The sequence below is a fragment of the Colius striatus genome, chromosome W (assembly GCF_028858725.1).
Source record: "Colius striatus isolate bColStr4 chromosome W, bColStr4.1.hap1, whole genome shotgun sequence".
NCBI classification, from domain to species: Eukaryota; Metazoa; Chordata; class Aves; order Coliiformes; family Coliidae; genus Colius; species Colius striatus.
The window spans coordinates 7,374,468-7,397,416 of NC_084789.1; the positions used below are offsets into that span (position 1 = coordinate 7,374,468).

At 47.4% G+C, this 22,949-nt stretch overlaps 1 protein-coding gene across 6 annotated transcripts in view; it reads right to left on the reverse strand.

Moving 5' to 3' along the window:
- LOC133628615 (polycomb group RING finger protein 3-like) overlaps window positions 1–22,949 on the reverse strand; it is a 164,717-nt gene that overhangs the window by 89,997 nt on the left and 51,771 nt on the right. For 5 of the 6 annotated variants that reach the window (XM_062017017.1, XM_062017019.1, XM_062017022.1 and 2 more), the window contains exon 3: window positions 4,682–4,722. The gene's annotated coding sequence lies outside the window, so the exon portion shown is untranslated. Of the gene's footprint in view, window positions 1–4,681; window positions 4,723–8,361; window positions 8,455–22,949 lie in introns of all 6 variants that reach the window. The other variant, XM_062017016.1, reaches the window with a different exon arrangement.

The following is a 22,949-nucleotide window of genomic DNA, read 5'->3' on the forward strand; positions in this document are numbered from 1 at the left end:
AAAAGGTGTATCTCAAAAGGATGGGGTGGTGCTTTTCTCTGTTGCCTCAAGTGACAGGACAAGGGGCAATGGAGAAAAGTTGGAACACAAAAAGTTCCATGTAAACATAGGGAAAAACTTTTTTACTCTAAGGGTGAGGGAGCACTGGCACAGGTTTCCCAGGGAAGTTGTGGAGTCTCCTTTCAAAACCCGCCTGCATGCATTCAACATAAACATTCCTAGTTTGGCCTAGGAAAGAGTTAATCCCTGGAAAAATGTCACTCCAGTTTCCAGTGAGCAGTCCTCTAGACAGGATGAAACGGTTTATTTCAATTCTCATCCCCTCAAGGGGACTTCTAGCTTTTGCCCGCAAAAAGTAAGCGATGATTGCCATAGCCAGTATTAGGGGGGGTCTGCGTCCAGCCAGGTGGAGGAGAGGGGCTTAGTGGACTATGTGGATTTGATGGTCTGGAACATCAAATCCAAAACAGTAAAAGGCTCTAGTAGACACTGGTTCACAATGTACCCTGATGACATCAAGATATAAAGGGACAGAATCCATTGTGTTTCTGGAGTGACAGGGAGATCTCAACAGCTAACTCTGTTAGAAGCTGAAGTGAGCCTAACTGGGAATGAGTGGCACAAATACCCCATTGTGATGGGTCCAGAAGTTCCATGCATACTGAGCATAGACTACCTCAAGAGAGGGTATTTAAAGGACCCAAAAGGGTACTGGTGGGTCTTTGGCGTGGCTGTAGTGTAGAAAGAGGAAATTGAACAACTGTCCATCATGCCCAGCCTCTCAGAGGACCCTTCTGCTGTGGTGTTGCTGATGGCTGAAGAGCAACAGGTACCAATTGTGACCACAACAATGCACCAGCGGTAATATTGCACCAACAGAGATTCAGTGATTCCCATTCATAAGTTGATTTGTCAACTGGAGAGCCAAGGTGTGACCAGCAAGACTCAGTCACCCTTTAATAGCTCCATATGGCCAGTGGGAAAGTCCAGTGGAGAGTGGAGACTGACAGTAGACTATTGTGGCCTTAATGAAGTCACAGTGCTGCTGTGCCGTACATACTGGAATTCCAATATGAACTGGAGTCCAAGGCAGTCAAATGGTATCTTATCAATCCCTTTGTCAGTAGAGTGCAGGCCCCGGTTCGCTTTCACTTGGAGAAGGGTTCAGTGCATCTGGAACTGACTGCTCAGGGGTGGAAACGCAGCCCCACCATCTGCCATGGACTGGAAAAGGGCGAGGCCCCAGAACACCTGTAATATATTGATAGCATCATTGTGTGGGGCAACTCAGTAGAGGAAGTTCTTGAGAAAGGGAAGAAAATATTCAAATCCTTCTGAAGGCTGGCTTTGCCATAAACCAAAATAAGGTTAGAAGACCGGCACAGGACACCCAGCTTTTAGGAATAAAATGACAAGATGGACATTGTCAAATCCCAGTAGAGGGAATCAAGAAAATTACAGCCATGTCTGCACCAACTAACAAAAAGGAAACACAAGCTTTCCTAGGTGGTGTGGGTTTTTGGAGAATGCACATTCCAGATTACAGTATGATTGTGAGCCCTCTCTACCGTGTGACACAGAAGAAAAATGATTTTGAATGGGGTCCTGAACAGCAACAAAGTTTTGAACAAATTAAACAGGAGATTGTTCGTGCAATGGCAGTTCGACCAGTCTGGACAGGACGAGATGTGAAAAGTGTGCTCTACACTGCATGCAGCCAGGGAGAATGGCCCTACTTGGAGTCTCCGTCAGAGAGCACCTGGTGAGACTCGAGGCTGACCCCTTGGATTCTAGAGTCGGGGATACATAGGATCCGAGGCCCGATACACTCCAACCGAGAAGGAGATACTGGCAGCATAGGAGGGAGATCGAGCTGCCCCAGAAGTGAATGGCACAGAAACACAACTTCTCCTAGCACCCCGACTGCCAGTGCTGGACTGGATGTTCAAAGGGAGGGCCTCCCTCACACATCATGCAACTGATGCTATGTGGAGTAAGTGGGTTGCACTGATCACACAATGAGGTCACATTGGAAATTCTAGCCATCCTAGAATTCTGAAGTGATCATGAACTAGCCAGAGGGCAAAGACTGTGAAATATCTCCAGAGAAGAAGGTGACACGTGCTGAAAAGGCTCCATTGTATGATGAACTGCCAGAAAACGAGAAGCGATATGCCTGATGGGTCCTGTCGGATTATGGGAAAACATTGGAGGTCGAAGGCGGCTGTATGGAGTCCCCTACGCCGAATTTCAGAAGCCGCAGAAGGAGAGGGTGAATCAAGTCAGTTTGCAGAGGGAAAAACCATCCAGTTGGCTTTAGACATTGCTTGACGAGAAAAATGGCCAAGGCTCTACCTCTACACTGACTCGTGGATGGCAGGAAGTGCTCTGTGGAGGTGGCTACAGCAATGGAGACAGAGTAACTGGCAACGACGGGGCAAACCCATCTGGGCTCCCCCAGTATGGCAAGACATCGCTGCTCAGCTGGAGAAGCTGGTTGTGAAGGTGCTCCATGTAGGTGCCCATGTACCCAAAAAACGGGCCACGGAAGAACATCAACAAGTAGACAAGGCTGCCAAAATTGGAGTGGCTCAGGTAGATTTGGATTGGCAACACAAGGGGGAGTTATTTTTAGCTCGATGGGCACATGACACCTCAGGTCATCGTGGAAGAGATGCCACCTATAGATGGGCTCGTGATCGAGAGGTGGACTTATCCTTGGACGCTATTGCGCAGGTTATCCATGAATGCGAGACGTGCTACAATCAAACAAGCCAAATGGTTGAAGCCCACATGGAATGAAGGGTGATGGCAGAAATATAAATATGAAGAGGCCTGGCAGATTGATTACATTACACCGCCACAGATTCGCCAAGGCAAATGCCATGTGCTCACAATGGTGGAGACGACCACCGGCTAGTTGGAAACATATCCTATGCCTCATGCCATCGCCCGGAACACCACTCAGGGCCTTGAAAAGAAAATCCTCTGGCAACATGGCACTCCAGAAAGAATTGAGTCAGAATTGAATCAGACAATGGGACACACTTCTAACACAACCTTATGGACGCCTGGGCCAAAGAGCATGGCATTGGTCTACCACATCCCCTATCATGCACCAGCCTCGGGAAAAATTGAATGATATAATGGATTATTGAAGACCACACTGAGAGCAATGGGGAGTGGGACCTGCAAACATTGGGATACACATTTAGAAAAAGGCCACCTGGCTAGTCAACTCTAGAGGATCTGTCAACTGAGCTGGCCCTGCCCAATCAGAACTTTTATATACTGTAGAAAGGGATAAAGTCCCTGCAGTGCACATAAAAGACATGTTGGGGAAGGCAGTCAGGGTGTGTCCTTGCCTCGGGTAAAGGCAAACCCATCCGTGAGACTGTTTTCACTCAGGGACCTGGGTGCACATGGTGGGTGATGTGCAAGGATTGTGAGGATAACCCATGAATTAAATTGTCTGATGATAGTTGTTGAATAACTCTGCTGTTGTATGCAACTACCATAGTTGCTCTATGACATATCACTGACATTGCAGGAAGAACCTCCCAGATCACTGTAGGATGGACTTGAACGAGCAAAACACAGGATGGTGAGAAGTGAGCTGACACCCAGTGACTTCTTCAAGATCAATGCTTTCAACTCACAGATCGTGAGCATAAGACACACTAAATACACCAGCTGCAAACTCCCGATACTGCATGCGACGACTCGTCTCACACACACACCATCTCTACTGCTGTGAAAGATTTACGATGAATGAAGACCTGAAGTTATGGACTAAATGAACTCAACGGACACGTTAGAGGGATGGCCCGTGAACTGAGGGAATGATATACCTCTGTGTGTATATCCATATTTTCGGGGAAAGGAAGTGTGGTGGTAGATAACTGTGAAGTGTAAAACTAGGCATGATGTAGGTGGTATAGAATAAGGAGTGGAATATCCTGGTTTGGGCTAGGATAGAGTTAACTCCTATGAGGAAGTAGGAAGGGGTACAGCCTGGGGAGCTGACCCAGGCTGGCCAGCAGGCATCCGATACCATACTGATGTCATGCCCAGTATATGGGTGGGGAGCTGGCCGGAAGAAGCTCTCTTCTGGGGTCGCAGTTTTCGGTTGCTGGTCCGGAGAGGTCAGTTGGGTTGGGTCCCGGATGGTGAGCTACTGCATCATGCACCATCCCCTTTGTATATCCTCTCATTTATTGTTATAACTGTTCCTCCTTAACTTGTTTTGTTCTAACAAATTGTTCTTATTTCAACCTACTTGGGTTTTTCCCTTTTCTCTGATTCCCCTCCCCGTTCCGTGGGGGGGGGAAGAGGAGGAGGGTCATGGTGGTTTTGGTTTTGTTTTTTTTTTTCCTTTTCCCCTCTGGGCAAAACCAGGACACTGTGTAACCTGATCTAGGTGGTCTTGTTTTAGAAGGGGAATTGGACTAGATGATCTCTAAAGGTCCCTTCCAACCCCTACCATTCTATGATTCTATGATTCCATGATTCTAGCAAAACAGGTTTGAAGCAGCAGCTTTGAGAGATTACAGCAAAAAAAAACCCTTATTTTAGTAGGCTCACAGAAATAGGACAGAAAAAGAGACTCCCTCCTCAAAGGAGTGGCTTTAGCATTAGCATATATGCTAGTCAGGAATATTTTGGGCTACATGAGGCATACCTCTTAAAACTGCATTTCTTTTCCGTCTGCCATCCAGAGACCTGAAAAGATAGAAAAACAATCTCAAAGTTATCATCCAATACTCCTCTAAAATCCAACCACCACATAGAAATCTTAACCTACTATGCTCACCTAACACTACCTACGTGTATTAATTCAAAACAACTCAAGGGGAAAAGAAACAATTTCTGATAAAGAAAAAAAAAAGGAAAGCCTGTCTGAATTAGAAGAAAAAGGAACTTCAGGAAACACCCATGTAACATCCTCTATGAAAGACAAGCTTACCATAGAAAAATAAAAACAGACCAAAATTCAAGCAGTCCTGATATCACGTGGTGGAAAAAATACCAAAAAAAAAAATCCCAGTTATCTGCTGTACTGGGCCTGACTGTGACGGAGTTAATTTTCTTCATAGCAGCCTGTATGATGCTTACCACCAGCACAAAGGGGATTGTCCAGGACTTCAACTGGCTGCCACCTGCAATCCCTCTAAAGCCGCCTCTGACAATCACAACATGCACAGTGTCATCCACAGACAGTTTGGAGCCCATCACAGATAGCAGAGCTTATTCAGGGGGAAGACAGCTGTGGAAGCACAGTGATGGTTTGGAATTGTGACCAAAAACAGTGTTGATAACACACCAATGCTGAACAGTGCTTACACAGTGTCAAGACCTTCTCCGTTTCTTACTCTTCCCCATAGCGCATAGGTTGGGATGTGCAAGAAGTTGGGAGGCGACACAACCAGAACAGCTGAATGGAACTGACCAAAAGGATATTCCATGCCGTATAATGTTATGCAGTAGCAATAAAATCAGAGGGATGGGGAGTTTTGGGTAAGTAGCCATTGCTCAGGGACTGGACATTGGTCTACTTGTAGGAGGTGGTGAGTGATTTCCTTGGCATCACCTTTTTTTTCTTTCTTATTCCTCTTTCCTTAGCTTATTATATTGTCTTTATCTCAATGCACGAGTTTGCTCACTTTTGCTCTTCTGTTCCCTCCCCTGTCCCTCTAGTGGGGGCAAAGTGTGAAAGTGGCTGTATGGTGCTTAGTTGATAGCTTGGGTCAACCAAAACAAGATCAGTTTAATCCACTGCCAACTAGAAACAGAACAGACAGAAAGCAAGAACAGAGGAGGAGGATGAGAAAAATGCAACCAGCACTTTAAGACCTCCTTCTCCCCACCCTTCCATTCTTTCCAGGCTCAGTAACCTGCTCCCGATATCTCTACCTCCTCTCTCCTCAGCGGCGCAGGGAATGGGGGTTTGTGGTCAGTCCCTCACAGATGGTCTTTGCCACTTTCTTCTCAGAGGAGAAGGACTCCTCGCATTCTTCCCCTGCTCCACCACAGGATCTCTCTCATGGGACATAGTCTTCAATGAACCTCTCTGATGTGAGTTCTTCCCAAGGGCTGCAGCTCCTCACAAACTCATCCAGTGTGGGTCTGCTCCATGGCCAACAGAACTCCCAGCACATTCTGCTTCAATGCCTCCTCCCTACAGAATCATGGCCTCCACCTGGCACAGTCAGGACCCCTCTGGCTTGGGGTCCTCCCACAGCTGCCGTCACATCTCAGCTCACCCATTACCCTCTATGGGTTGCAGGGGAACAGCCTGCTGTCTCACCACAGGATGCAGGGGAGTCTCTGCTCCAGCACACCTCCTCCTCTCTTCCCTCATTGACCTTGGGTCAGCGAAGCCTGGTCGCTTCTGTCTCATTCAACTCCTTCCACCACCTCCAACTCCTCCTCTTCTGTCCTATCCTCTCCAAAAAGTGATCATAGAGACACACAATTGGCTCAGCCCCAGAGGTGGGTCCAACTTAGAGCCAGGACAATGTTTCAAGCAACTTCTTACAGGAGTCACCATTGCAGCCCCTTCCCCATTACTAGAAATGGCTCCACACAAACCCAACACATCTCTATTTCACTGAATTTTCAAAAAAAATTCTATGGAAATCTGCCCTATCTCCAAAATCTTCATATATTTTCCAACATTTAAAGGAAAAAAAATAGTTTTCCATCACTTTCCAAACAAAGGATAATCACAGTAAAATTTTAGCTTGACAAAAGAAGGTAATTTTAAAAAAGTTAATTCATACAGGAAATATCCAGATGTTATAAAGAAAAACAATAAACACTGCTTCTTTATCCTCCTCTATCAAAATCAAAGGCATAGTTTGCAATTATTCATTTTGCTTTTATATTGCTTAAGGAAATTAGAAACACCATGGTAGAATGACATTTCATGACAACAGTAGGTGAAAACCAGAATGTAAGACAACTGAACAATCTCTCAGCATGTCCTTCAGGTACTTTTTGTTACCGCATTCAGAGAAAATAAAAAAAAAAATGTTAAACATTGCCACACTGAAAGCAGAGTGGTATTATGTAGAGAAGTTTCTTGCTGATATGGGACATGGAGTTTTGTTAGAAGCATGTTTGCACAATCCAAGCTTTCACACAGATAGCCAGGTCAGCTTGACCTTGGGCACATGCCAGGAGGACGCTGCCTGAAAACAGTGAGCAGCTGAGAAGAAGTAAAAGCAGGATATTTTTAACCACAGATGTACTGAGATTTTGCTTAAACTAAGAGTGTGAGCTTTAGCAATTAACCAATTAGCTTGTGCCGAGTAGCATATTGCTTTGCAGATGTAACCAATAAATGTTATGTTACTGTCACCTGAATTCTGTACTATTGTATAAATATCAGTGTGTATTACTAATAAACAAGCATTGATTCTACCTCTATGAGGATACGTTTCTGACTCCGGAAGCTCCCGCGCATCAGTATTACATGCCTTTGTGTTGGTACCAGCAACAAAAAACTTCACGTGCAGAACAGAAAATCCCTTGGCTGTAGAGGAGAATGAACTTGAGGATGAGCTATCGGGAGCAGTGAGCTGGGCCCAGGAAGAAAGGAAGGATGGGGGAGGGAGATCTTAAAGTGCTGGTTGCAATTTTCTCATCATCCTACTCCCTTTTTGCTTTTATTCCGTTCTGTTTCTTTTAAGTAGTAGAATAAACTTTCCTACTTTCCTCTCTCAGTTGAGTACTGGAGTCTGTTTTGCTTGGAATCGTAATTGGCAGCGAGCTCTCCCTGCCCTTGTTTCAATCCACAACAACCTTGGTTATCTTTTTCCTCCCATTTTGCTGTGGCCTCTGCCATTCTAATGAGGGTGGGTGTGAATGGGGGGCACTGAGCGAGAGACTGTTATGTTGAGCTTCTGTTCTAGCTGGGTCAAGCCATGACAAGATGGAAGAAAAGAATGTTGTTTATCTTCTTGAGAGGGGAAAATCAAAAAGCCAAAGTGGTACTATATCACCATATGCTGCATGCTCTGAATATAAGATGACAATGATGCATTATGAAAGCTAAGTATGAAGTACACTTCATTTTTTAATCTAGACCAGCTATCGGTGACTGGGCAAGGATACTCTACTAACCCTTAATGCAAACAAGTTTAGGGCCAAGTGAGTGCTAGCATTTTAACATTTATTTTATTTACAGGAGTACCCAAAACTGCTAGAACTGTTCTTAATAACTTGATAGACTGGCAAACTGTAGTTCTCATCTGTACCTTTTTTTTTTTTTTTTAATGCAAGACAAAAAGTTAGCCTTCTCTCATGAGAGTCCAGAACAGGGGTGAACACTGTTAAGGGATATTATAAGGCAGCTACCTCTGACAGACTCCAGGATTCCTCCTGCCTGGCTGCTGGAGACAAGCCCAGTTTTCTCTCTGTCCAAAGCCAACAGATGTGGCTGCTGCTTTCCTGTTTGTGGGTTAAAAAAGTAACAAGACTGAGTGTGCATCCCAGAGATACACACACAAACACACACACACATATACATTCTCACAGAGGACACTAAACACGGCCAGCTACACAAACTGCCACAGAGAGTTCTGTCTTTAATAACACCCACATATAACACCACCAGAACTCACATAAAACATAAATATAGCTAGCCAAGTTCCCCTCCTCCTCTCTGCTTGATCAGGATTGAAGTTCACTAGTGAAAACACATGTATCCTCACTCTCTAGAGTCACAAGCATACATACATTCAGAGATTCCTCAACTGTCAGCACAGCCCCTCTTGTCCATCTAATATCCATGCCCAGATCCCGAGCCCTTTTATCCACTATATGGGTCTCCTACTTGCCACCTAGTCTAGTTTGATACTCACTAGCACACAGGTGCATGCACTCATACACTCATTTCACAGGCACCCACACACTCATATTCCTTCAATACTGATGCTGGCCCTTTGCCAGTCCGATATCCCTGCCAAGATCCTGGTCCTCCTACTTAATGGCTAGTTGTCATGGATTGACATGACAGTCATTTCTGGTAAGGGGGAAGGGGCTGTAAAGATGGCTCCTGTAAGAAGTTGCTTGAAACTTTCCCCAGCCAGACCCACTTCTGGGGCTGAGCCAATTAGACACCTCCACGATCATTTTTTTAAGAAGAAGCCGGAAGAGGAGGCTTCTTCCCGTTCCTTCTTTTTCCGTCTCTTCTTCTTTTCCGGCTGGTGGTGGTGCAAGGAGTGGGAAGAGAGAGAGAAGCGACCATGTGGACCCCAAGGTCAGTGAGGGAAGAAAGGAGGAGGTGTGCTGGAGCAGAGACTCCCCTGCATCCTGTGGAGAGGACTGGTGAAGCTGAGATTTGTTTGCATTTTGCTAAAGACCCCCCATCAGGGGCAGTGACTCATTTTGCTAAAGACCCCACGTCAGGGGCAGTGACTACGGCCAGAGGAGGCCGCGTCCCGTGGGAGGGACCCCATATTCACAGAAGCTGTAACTGTGGGGAAGAACCCACGCCAAAGAAGTTCATTAAGGACTGCGTCCCATGTGAGGGATCCTGTATTGGCAGAAGCCCTAGCTGCTGGGAAGAATCCACACCAGAGAAGTTCGTTAAAGACGGTTTCCTGTGGGAGGGACCCCGTATCGGAGCAGTGGAAGAATGCAAGGAGTCATCCTCCTCTGAGAAGAGAGAAGAGGTAAACAAAGATCGGTGGTAAACAAAGCGGAGGCAAGGCTCGTTTATTCACGGCTGTGCGGCCAATTGAGGTAATCCGGGGGTTCCTGGAGCACGGGGAATGGAGGATAAGCAAGGAGAGCCACCAGGACCAGGCAGCTCTCGTGAGGGGGACAGTCTTGCCGGGAGGCAGAGCCGCAGCAACCGCGGGGGATTTAATCATCCCCCAGGGAGCGCGAGCGACCAGGAGTGTGGTGAACAGGGGCGGCAAACAGGGAGTGACGTGGCAGTTTGCGCAGCAGGGCGAGCAGGGAGGACGGGCAGGGAACAACCCCATGGCCCGTTTAGAGAAGCAGAAGTCAGAGAAGTGCCCCAGCTTCAGCTTCAACCTAGCAAAATGGTGAGCACTCGCCTAAGGACTAAAGCCAAGGCTCAGGTGGACAAAACCCAGGTGAAGGTCAATGCATCCACCCAGACAGATCTGGTTAGTAGAGAAGCTTCGCTCCAGGTGGAGCGCACGGAGTGTTTAGACTACTTAGGGACCTATGCCTCTGAGGCAACAATGTATCATAGGTGCCCTCAAGTTCAGGAACTGCAGTGCATGGTGAAAGAGCTGCAGGAAACTGTGAGTAGGCTCTGTAGTATTAGAGGGGAAGAAGTGGAGAAAGATAGAGGCTTTCGCAGTCAGGTGCAAGCCTCCAGTGAATCCAATAATTCATGGACCCTGGTTACAAAAAAATGAAAGACAAAGGCTCGTCTTCAAAGCCCTCCTTCCACAGTGCCCACTACAAATAAGTATGAGGCACTGGCAACAGGAAACTTCGACAAGCAAGCTCCAAAAGGGGAAAACCCACTAAACAACCCATCAGCTGCTCCACCTGCAGTAGGTAATGGGCATTGTAGGAAGAGGCGACGGGTGCTTGTTGTGGGTGACTCGCTGCTAAGGGGCACTGAGAGACCCATCTGTGGAGCAGGTAGGGAGTCAAAAGAGGTGTGCTGCCTGCCTGGGGCCAAGATCAGGGATGTGGCTGAGAGAGTGCCACGGCTCGTCAGGGATGCAGGCTATTACCCCTTACTTGTGTTCCATGTAGGTATGAATGATGTCATGAGGCATGACATCTCCAGGATCCAGATGGATTTTAAATCCTTGGGGGAGTAGGTAAAGGTAGAGGGGCTCAGGTTATTTTCTCCTCTATCCTGTTCACTAGAGATAAAGGAGGAGTTTGTAATGGAAAAATCAACCAAGTGAACTCCTGGCTGAGAGGCTGGTGCCGGCGGGAAGGCTTTGAGTACTTTGACAATGGATCCTTCCTTGGGGACTACAGCTTGATAGGACAGGATGAGATTCATCTCTCTCGTAAAGGCACTGGATTATTTGGGAGTAGACTAGCAAATTTAATAAAGAGGTCTTTAAACTAAGGGACTGGGGGGGTGGGGGGAGAAGTAAAATAGAACAAGTTGTCCCCTCTAGCTGGGAAACAGGGCAGGACAGGGAATGCAATGATAAGTGCCCTTCATCTGCACACTGGGCTGAGATACGGAAGGCTGACCACCCTGAGAAAGGGCCAAACCGGGGAGGAACCTCCTGCACCCATCCAGGGAAACCTGTGTGTTTGAGTAAGCCCCTGCGCTGCCTCTACACCAATGCACGCAGCCTGGGGAATAAGCAGGAGGAACTGGAGATGTGGGTACAGACCTCATTGCGATCACAGAGACGTGGTGGGACAGCTGCCATGACTGGAGCACAGCCATGGAGGGTTATGTATTGTTCAGGAAAGACAGACTGAAAAGGCATGGAGGTGGAGTTGCTGTCTATGTGAGGGAGCAATTCATGTGTACCGAACTGTGCCTGGGTGGGGATGAGGACTGGGTAGAGTGCTTATGGGTAAAAATTAATGGGCAGGTGTCCTGGTTTGGGCTAGGATAGTGTTAACTTTGATGAGGAAGTAGTAAGGGGCACAGCATGGGCAGCTGACCCAGGCTGGCCAACAGGTATTCGATACCATACTGACATCATGCCCAGTACATATAGGCAGGGAGCTAGTTGGGGGCGGTGGTGCGGGAGGGCGGGCTTGACTGCCGGTCGGTCGGGAGCGGTTGCGTTGTGTCCCAGGTGGTGAGCAGCTGCGGCACACACCTTTCCTTTTGTATATCCCCTCATTTACTGTTAAAACTGGTTTTTTTTGGTTTTTTTGTTTTTTTTTTTTTTCTCCCTGAACTTGTTTCTTCTTATTGTTGTTCTATTAAACCGTTCTGATTTCAACTTACGCGGGCTTTTCCCCTTTTTCTCTGGTTCCTCTCCCCGCTCCGCCGGGAGGGGGAGGAGTGAGCGAGCACCCTTGTGGCTCTTTGTTCCCGGCTAGACAAAACCATGACATTATTTGGCACCCAACGTGGGGCACCGCAGGGTTGAAATAAGACACAGTAGGCTGAAACAATTTTCTTGTGTACATTTCTGATATTAGTTAAAAAAAAAAAAAAAAAAAAGCTGCTGGTCACAATGTTGATTTATATGCTTAAATGGTGTTGGCCAATAATTTCTCAGATGCCCTATGTATTCTCTGTGATAGTGTTTATGTCCTTTGGAAAAGGGACGAAAGCACTCGTTCTGATATACTGGCTTATGGTATGGTTATATCACTGGATATGGAGCTAGGCCAATACCTGTACATGACTTGGTTGGCATTTCTGCAACTTGGACATTTATTTTCAGAATATAGTGACAGTAATGACACTCAGTTCATGGAAAAAATGGAGGGACGTAATTTTTCCTTTTTTTCCATCCTCCCTTACTCATTCAAGTTAACTGCACTTGGGATGTCCCAGCCATTGTGGTTTTATTGCTCTGTCCTCTAGGTAGGGTGTTTTTCTTGGGTAGAGTTGCAAAATTTGTTTTTCAGACTGTTATGAGGTTGGGCAGCTATGGAGGGATTGACATACAGAAGAATATGAACAGGTATTGGAAGAGTTTTTTACTTGTACAGATTAGGAATGTCACCCTAGCAACAACTGTGGCTATTCAAACCAAGGCAACTGATGTTGTTGCTGCCCTAACTCCAACAGCAGACACTGATCCTGAATCAGAGGATCAACCTGTGCCAGTGTCAGTTGCTCCTGTCCAGAAAAAGAAATACATAAAAAAATCAGTTTGCTTTGTGAGGGATGAAGATGAACCAGTGTCATCACGGGAGCGGGAGGAAGAGTCAGAGCCAGAGCCAGAGATAATCACCCGATCCTTGTCCCTGAGCGAACTGAGAGAAGTGCAAAAAGATTACAGCCGCCACCCAAGCGAGTACCTTGTCGCTTGGCTGCTCTGATGCTGGGAGAATGGGCCCCACAGCTTGGACTTGGAGAGCAGGGAAGCCAGGCAGCTGGGCTCTCTGTCCCGGGATGGCGGCATTGACAAGGCAATTGGAAGAAAGACAGAAGTCCTCAGCCTCTGGAGAAGACTTTTGTCTGGTGTGAAGGAAAGATACCCCTTCAAAGAACACATCATATGCCACCCAGGCAAGTGGACCACAATGGACAAAGGTATCCAGTACCTGAGGGAGTTAGCTGTGCGGGAAATGATTTATAATGAGCAGTTACCAACAGACCCAGATGAGGTCCAGTGCACACAATCTATGTGGCGAAGATTTCTGCAAAGCGCACCATCATCTTATGCTAATTCATTGGCAGTCATCTCCTGGAAAGAAGGCGAGGGGAAAACAGTGGGGGAAATGGGTGTTCAACTTCGGCAATATGAAGAAAGTCTGTCTTCCTCCCTATAGGCTGTTGTTTCAGCTGTAGATAAAATGTCAAAAGAGTTCCACCAATTCAAAGAAGATATGTCCCGCTCTCCACCTGCCCGAGTCCATACTTCAGCTATTAGTAGATGTCCCTCTGCTCAAGAGAGGGAATATAGAGGGCAGACACCACGAGGTGCTTTGTGGTCTTACCTGCAGGACCAGGGAGAGAACATGAACAAGTGGCATGGGCAACCTACTTTGGCCTTAAGGGCACGGACACGGCAGTTACGGGGAAAAACCGCTACAAGAAGCAATTTCTCCTGGAAAGATGCTGCTCCAGTTTCCAGTGAGCAACTCCCTAGACAGAATAGAAGGGTTGAGCTCTATTCTAGTCCCCTCGAGGGGACTTCTAGCTCTTTTCCACAAAATGTATGCAATGACTGCCATGGCCAGTACTAGGGAGGCCCTGCCTCCAGCCAGGTGGAGGAGAGGGACAACCAAGTTTATTGGACAGTGTGGATCCGATGGCCTGGCACATCAAACCCACAAGAGTACAAGGCTTTAGTGGATACTGGAGCACAATGCACTCTGATGCCATCAAGTTGTAAAGGGACAGAATCTGTTTGTATTTCTGGAGTGACAGGGGGATCTCAACAGCTAACCTTGTTAGAAGCTGAAGTGAGTTTAACTGGGGATGAGTGGCACAAACATCCCATTGTAACAGGCCCAGAAGCTCCGTGTATCCTGGGCATAGACTACCTTAAGAGAAGGTACTTTAAGGACCCAAAAGGGTACCGGTGGGCCTTTGGTGTGGCTGTAGTGGAGACAGAGGAAATTGAACAACTGTCCAGCATGCCCGGCCTCTCAGAGGACCCTTCTGTTGTGGGATTGCTGATGGTCAAAGAACAACAGGTGCCAGTTGCGACCACAACAGTGCACCGGCAGCAATATCGCACCAGCAGAGATTCAGTGATTCCCATTCATAAGTTGATTCGCCAACTGGAGAGCCAAGGGGTGATCAGCAAAACTCACTCACCCTTTAACAGTCCCATATGGCCAGTGCAAAAGTCTAGTGGAGAGTGGAGACTGACAGTGGACTATCGTGGCCTGAATGAAGTCACGCCGCCACTGAGCGCAGCTGTGCCGGACATGCTGGAACTCCAATATGAACTGGAGTCCAAGGCAGCCAAATGGTATAGCACCATTGATATTGCCAATGCATTCTTCTCAATTCCTTTGGCAGTAGAGTGCAGGTCCCAGTTCACTTTCACTTGGAGAGGGGTTCAGTATACCTGGAATCAACTGCCCCAGGGGTGGAAACACAGCCCCACCATCTGCCATGGACTGATCCAGGCCACATTGGAGAAGGGCGAGGCCCTAGAACACCTGCAGTACATTGATGACATTGTTCTGTGGGGCAACTCAGCAGAGGAAGTTCTTGAGAAAGGGAAAAAGATAATTCAAATTCTTCTGAAGGCTGGTTTTACCATTAAACGAAGTAAGGTCAGAGGGCCTGCACAGGAGATCCAGTTTTTAGGAATAAAATGGCAGGATGGACATCAGCATATCCCAATAGATGTGATCAACAAAATTGCAGTCACGTCTCTCCCAACTAGAAAAAAGGAAACGCAAGCTTTCCTAGGTGGTGTGGGTTTTTGGAGAATGCATATTCCAAATTACAGTATGATTGTGCGCCCTCTCTACCACGTAACATGGAAGAAAAATGATTTTGAATGGGGTCCTGAACAGCAACAAAGTTTTGAACAAATTAAACGGGAGATTGTTCGTGCAATGGCGCTTGGGCCAGTCTGGACAGGACCAGATGTTAAAAATGTGCTCTACACTGCAGCTGAGGAGAATGGCCCTACTTGGAGTCTTTGGCAGAGAGCACCTGGGGAGACTTGAGGCCGATCCCTTGGATTCTGGAGTCGGGGATACAGAGGATCCGAGGCCCGATACACTCCAACTGAGAAGGAGATACTGGCAGCATATGAAGGGGTTCAAGCTGCATCAGAAGTGATTGGCACAGAAACACAACTTCTCCTAGCACCCCAACTGCCAGTGCTGGGCTGGATGTTCAAAGGGAAGGCCTCCCTCACACATCATGCAACTGATGCTATGTGGAGTAAGTGGGTCACACTGACCACACAACGAGCTCGTGTAGGAAATTCTAGCCGCCCTGGAATTCTGGAATTGATCACGAACTGGCCAGAGTGTGAAGACAGCGAAATATCACCAGAAAAGGAGGCAACCCGTGCTGAAGAGGCCCCATCATACGAGGAACTTCCAGAAGATGAGAAGCGGTATGCCCTGTTCACCGATGGGTCCTGTCGTCTTGTGGGGAAGCATTGGAGGTGGAAGGCAGCTGTGTGGAGCCCCCTACGCAAAGTTTCAGAAGCTGCAGAAGGAGAGGGTGAATCGAGCCAGTTTGCAGAGGTAAAAGCCATCCAGTTGGCTTTAGACATTGCTGAATGAGAAAACTGGCCAAGGCTTTATCTCTACACTGACTCGTGGATGGCGGCAAATGCTGTGTGGGGGTGGTTACAGCAATGGAGGCAAAACAACTGGCAACGACGGGGCAAACCCATCCAGGCTCCCCCAATATGTCAAGACATCGCTGCTCGGCTGGAGAAGCTGGTTGTGAAAGTGCGCCATGTAGATGCCCACATACCTAAGAACAGGGCCACAGAAGAACATCTGCATAACCAGCAAGTGGACAAGGCTACAAAGATTGGAGCAGCTCAGGTAGATTTGGACTGGCAACACAAGGGGGAGTTATTTTTAGCTCGGTGGGCCCATGACACCTCAGGTCATCAAGGCAGAGATGCCACCTATAAATGGGCTCGTGATCGAGGGGTGGATTTAACCTTGGACACCATTGCACAGGTTGTCCATGAGTGTGAGACGTGTGCTACAATCAAACAAGCCAAATGGTGGAAGCCCATATGGTATGGAGAACGATGGCAGAAATATAAATACGGAGAGGCCTGGCAGATTGATTACATCACACTGCCACAGACTTGCCAAGGCAAACGCCATGTGCTCACAGTGGTGGAGGCGACCACTGGCTGGCTGGAAACGTATCCTGTGGCTCATGCCACTGCCTGGAGCACCATCCAGGGCCTTGAAAAGAAAATTCTCTGGCGACATGGCACTCCAGAAAGAATTGAATCAGACAATGGGACACACTTCTAAAACAACCTCATAGATGTCTGGGCCAAAGACCATGGCATTGAATGGGTTTATCACATCCCCTATCATGCACCAGCCTTGGGAAAAATTGAACAACACAATGGACTATTGAAGACCACACTGAGAGCAATGGGGGGTGGGACATTCAAACATTTAGAAAAGGCCACCTGGCTAGTCAACTCCAGAGGATCTGTGAACAGAGCTGGCCCTGCCCAATCGGAACTTTTACATACTGTAGAAGGGGGTAAAGTCCCTGTAGTGCACGTAAAAGATCTGTTAGGGAAAGCAGTCTGGGTGAGTCCTACCTTGGGTAAAGGCAAACCCATTTGTGGGATTGTTTTTGCTCAGGGACCTGGGTACGCTTGGTGGGTGATGCATAAGGACGGGGAAATCCAGTGTATACCTCAAGGAAATTTGATTTTGGGTGAGAACAGCCTGTGAATTCCATGAATCGAATTGTATTAATTTTGCTGTTGTATGTCACCATTAACATAGTTGCTCTATGCCATATCACTGACACTACAGTAAGAATCACACAGATCACTGAAAGATGGACCTGGACGAGCAAGATACAGAATGGCGGGATGTGAATTGGCGCCCAGTGACGTCCTCAAGACCAGTGCCTTCAACTTACAGATAAGACACACCGAGTAGACCAGCTGCAAACTCCTGATACTGCATGCAGTGACCTCTCTCACACACACATCCCATCTGCCCTGCTGAGAAAGATTTATGACGAATAAGACCTGAAGTTATGGACTAAATGGACTCAACGGGAACGTTAGGGGGATGGCCTGTAAACTGAGGAAATGATATACTTCTCCGTGTGTGCCCATATTTTTTCAGGGAGAGGAAATGCGATGTTTAGATGTTGTATATTGTGAAACTAGGCATGACGTAGATGGTATAGAATAAGGGGTGAAATGTCCTGGTTTGGGCTAGGATAGAGTTAACTTTGATGAGGAAGTAGGAAGGGGCACAGCATGGGCAGCTGACCCAGGCTGGCCAACAGGTATTTGATACCATACTGACATCATGCCCAGTACATATAGGCAGGGAGCTAGTCGGGGGCGGGGGCTGCGGGAGGGCGGGCAGTGGTGAGCAGCTCCGGCAAGCACCTTTCCTTTTGTAGATCAATTTATTGTTTATTAAAACTATTTTGTTTTTTTTTTATCCTGAACTTGTTTCTTCTTCTTGTTGTTCTATTAAACCGTTCTTATTTCAACCTATGCGGGTTTTTCCCCTTTTTCTCTGGTTCCCCTCCCCGCTCCGCCAGGAGGGGGAGGAGTGAGCGAGCACCCTCGTGGCTCTTTGTTCCCGGCTGGACAAAACCATGACAGCAGGGCAAGGCAGGTGATATTGTTGTAGGAGTCTGCTACAGGCCACCTGATCAGGAGGAGGATGTGGACGAGGCCTTCAATGAACAGCTGAGAGCTGCCTCACGATCACAGTCCCTGGTCCTCACGGGGGACTTCAGTCACCCTGATATTTGCTGGGATAGCCACACAGCCAAGCATATGCAGTCCAGGAGGTTCCTACAGATTGTTGATGACAACTTCCTGTCGCAGATGATCGAGGAACCAACAAGGAGGGGTGTGCTGCTGGACCTGGTACTGACGAATAAGGAGGGTCTGGTTGGGGATGTGAAGGTTGGAAGCAACTGACCATGAGACGGTACAGTTCAAGATCCTGTGTGGAAGAGGCAGAACACAAAGCAGACCGTGACCCTGGATTTCGGGCGAGCCGACTTTGGCCTCTTCAAAGATCTACTTGGACTGATCTCATGGGATATGATTCTAGAAGACAGAAGTGCCAATGCGAGCTGGTCAATCTTCAAGCACCACTTCCTCCAAGCCCAGGATCAGTGTGTCTCAATGCGCAAGAAAGGAGGAAAAGGAGGTAGGAGGCCTCCATGGATGAGCAAGGATCTGCTGGGACAACTCAGGCAGAAAGCAGCCATCTATGAGAGGTGGAAACAGGGGCTGGCTTCTTGGGAAGAGTATAGGAACATTGCCAGGGCATGCAGGGGTGCAACTAGAAAGGCTAGAGCCCTTCTAGAATTAAATTTAGCCAGGGATGTTAAGGACGGTAATAAGGAATTTTTCAAGTACATCAGCAGCAGAAGGATGATGAGGGGGGAATGTGGGACCGCTGCTAAACGCTGAGGGTGCCCTGGTGTCTGAGGATGCAGAGAAGGCCGAAGTACTGAATGCCTTCTTTGCTTCAGTCTTTAGAGCCAAGGCCGGCCCTCGGGCAGCCCAGTCCAGCAAAGATAATAGGATGGCCAGGACAGCAGAGGACTTGCCCTGGGTGGAAGAGGAAGAGGTTAAAGACTTGTTGACCAAGCTTAAGGTTCATAAGTCAATGGGTCCTGATGGGATGCATCCTAGAGTGCTGATGGAGCTGGCTGATGTGATGCCTCTCTGCATCATTTTTGAACATTCATGGAGGACAGGCGAGGTGCCTGAGGACTGGAGAAAGGCCAATGTCACTCCAGTCTTCAAAAAGGGCAAGAACGACAACCCAAAAAACTATAGGTCAGCCTCACCTCCATCCCTGGAAAAGTGATGGAACAACTCATCCTGTATGTTATCACTGAACATATGAAGGATAAGATGGTTATCAAGGGGAGTCAACATGGCTTCACCAAAGGGAAATCCTGTTTGATCAACCTGATATCCTTCTATGAGTGCATAACCGGCTGGCTAGATGAGGGGAGAGCAGCGGATGCCATCTACCTTGACTTCAGCAAGGCTTTTGACACTGTCACCCACGACATCCTCATCAGAAAGCTTAAGCCGTGTGGCTTGGATGAGTGGACAGTGAGGTGGATCGAGAGCTGGCTGAATGACAGAGCCCAGAGGGTGGTGATCAACGGCACAGAATCGACTTGGAGGCCTGTGGCCAGTGGAGCTCCACAGGGATCGGTTCTGGGGCCAGTCTTGTTCAACATCTTCATCAACGACCTGGATGAGGGGACAGAGTGTACCCTCAACAACTTCTCTGATGACACCAAACTGGGAGGGTTGGCTGATTCCCCAGAAGGCTGTGCTGCCATTCAGCGGGATCTCGACCGGCTTGAGAGTTGGGCAGAGAGGAACCTCATGAGGTTCAACAAGGACAAGTGCAGAGTCCTGCATCTGGGAAGGAACAACCCCATGCACCAGTACAGGACGACCCAGGAAACTACAGCTGGTGAGCAGCTCTGCAGAGAGAGACCTGGGAGTCCTGATTGATAATTAACCATGAGCCAGCAATGTGCCCTCGTGGCCAAGAAGGCCAATGACATCCTGGGATACATCAAGAAGAGTGTGGCCAGCAGGTCAAGGGAAGTTCTTCTCCCTCTCTCCTCTGCCCTGGTGAGGCCTCATCTGGAGTCCTGTGTCCAGTTCTGGGATCCTCAGCTCAAGAGGGACAGGGAAGTGCTGGAGAGAGTCCAGCGCAGGGCCACCAAGATGATCAGGGGACTGGAACATCTTTCATATGAGGAAAGGCTGCGGGAACTGGGGCTGTTTAGTCTGGAGAAGAGGAGATTGAGGGAAGATCTTATTAACATTTATAAATATCTAAAGGGTGGGTGTCAGGAGGTTGGGACATCCCTTTTTTCTATAGTAGCTAGCAACAGGACAAGGGGTAATGAGATGAAGCTGGAACACAAAAAGTTTCACTTAAACGTAAGAAAAAACTATTTCACTGTGAGGGTGATGGAGCAGTGGAACAGGCTGCTCAGAGGGGTTGTGGAGTCTCCTTCCTTGGAGGTCTTCAAGACCCATCTAGACATGTTCCTATGCGACCTGATCTAGGTGAACCTGCTTCTGCAGGGGTATTGGACTAGATGATCTCTAAAGGTCCCTTCCAACCCCTGCCATTCTATGATTCTATGAAGTGGCAGAGCCCATCTGTGAGAGACTGACCACATCCCCCATTCCCTATCCCCCCCCCCCCAGCCGCTGAGGGGGGAGGAGGGAGCTGGGCCCAGGAAGAAAGGAAGGATTGGGGAGATCTTAAAGTGCCGGTTGCAATTTTCTCATCATCCTACTCCCTTTTTGCTTTTATTCCATTCTGTTTCTTTTAGGTAGTACAATAAACTTTCCTACTTTCCTCTCTCAGTTGAGTACTGGAGTCTGTTTTGCCCAGAGCCATAATTGGCAGTGAGCCCTTCCTGCCCTTGTCTCAATCCACAACAACCTTGATTATCTTTTTTCCTCCCATCTCACTGGAGCCTCTGCCATTCTAACGAGGGAGGGTGTGAACGGGGGGCAGTGAGCAAGAGACTGTTATGTTGCTTCATGTGCTGGCTGGGCAAAGCCACGACACTAGTCCAGCTTGAAGTTTGCTGGCAAATTAGAGATATATGCACAACAGGTTGAGGTAAAATGCAAACATTTCAACCTCCCTAGTAGCTGGTACCTAGACACATGAGCCCTGTGACTTGCTGTCCTCACTTCAGCTGCTTATGCTGTGATCCTCACTCACTTCATCCACCCTGGTCTTCTCAGTAGCTGGCACCCAGGACACAAATGGGCCCTATGACCCACAGTCCTGGCCCTGTGGCTGATACCAAGACTCTCGTCCACTCCAGTTACTGACACTGAGGTTCTCACTTCCTCTAGTTGCTGGCACCACAGGCCCAGGGGTGCGTACACCCTCAGTCTGACTCCAATTGCTGTCCCCATATTCACTCATACCCATCTCCCCAATAACTGGCTCTCCAGACACATGCTCCTTAGATCCATGGCCCCTCCAACTACTGATGTTCAGACCCTCACTCACTCCAGCCAACAATATTTTCAAACAATAATTTCAAACTTCAAGGAAGTTTTGCTGGAATTAATTAAATGCCTCAAAATTAAAAAGGATTTTTTCTTCAAAATAAAGCTTTAAAATATTCAAAGCTTTTACAAAATTCTTTCTGCTATGTTTAATAAAATAAACTAGCTAGAAACATCTTTATTGTTGAATAGAAAGAAATAGTTTAATGTTTACATTTGCTTTAATAAGAATTTATGATTAGCAGCATGCATAGCCCCTCTATGAAAAAGTTAAGCTATTTGAGAAAGCATTAGTTTTTACATGATTACAGCCATTTCTCAAATAGTAATATCAGAGCGGTACTCTTAAATCTTTTTCCCATATGTGAGAAGCTGTTGGCAGAGGACACCACAAACTTCATAGAACAGGTAAAGAATTTATATTAAGTTGAACAACATACCTATAATCCAAACACAGTAAGAAAAGCCTGACAACAAAGTGTATAATAAAATAGCTGTTTTAATAAGATAGAATAAAAAGAGGAACATTGACAGCGAATAAATCTTACGTCCCTTTAGATGCTAGAGAATCCTGTTTCTATATAGCACTGAACACCACCAGAAGGATTTTCCCACAGCATGCTGTACAGATCCTGTCTATAGAGTGGTTCCTGTTCCTCCTACGCTATGGTGCATTTCATTTTGTTTAACAAACATAATTATATATCTTCTCTTGACAAGTTGGAATGTTATCTGTGATAACATCCACCAGCACACAGAAGAGGCCGGCACACAGCATTCCGTCAGATTCCCTTACATTGGCTACACATGCTACCCTATGGGCATTTCAAGTCTTAGGTACAAGGACCAAGAGAGCAAATATGATCTACTCAATATCACAAACTCCTTGAATACAATGTCTTCTGCAAGGCTCCCAATAAGGGCACTCAAGTGCCTGCCTTTTTTTAACCAGTTTTAACAGGTAAGGTCTGCCTTCAGGACTCCCAGGTTACAGAATCACAGAATGGTAGGGGTTGGAAGGGACCTCTGGAGATCATCTAGTCCAGCCCCCCTGCTAAAGCAGGTTCACCTCGATCAGGTGAAAGCATCCAGGCAGGTGTTGAAAACCTCCAGAGAAGGAGACCCCACAACCTCTCTAGGAAGCCTGTGCCAATGCTCCATCACAATAAACTTTTTCCTCGTGTTCAGAGGAACTTCCTGTATTCCATCTTGTGTCCGTTACCCCTTGCCCTGTCACTGGACACTACAGAAAAAAAGACTCGCCCCATCCTCTTGACACCCATCCTTTAGGTATTTATAAGTGTTGATACGGTCCCTCTTTAGTCTTCTCTTTTCCAGGCAAAATAGCCCCAGGTCTCTAAAACTTTCCTCAAAAGAGAGATGCTCCAGTCACCTAATCATCTTTGTAGCCCTCCTAGACTGTCTCCAGAAATTCTCTATCACTCTTGAACTGAGAAGCCCAAAACAGAACATGGGGAGAATAATCTCCCTTGACCTGCTGGTTACACTCTTATTAGTACATCCCAGAATGCCATTGGCCTTCTTGGCCACGAGGGCACATTGCTGGCTCATGGTTAATTTATTATCAATCAGGACTCC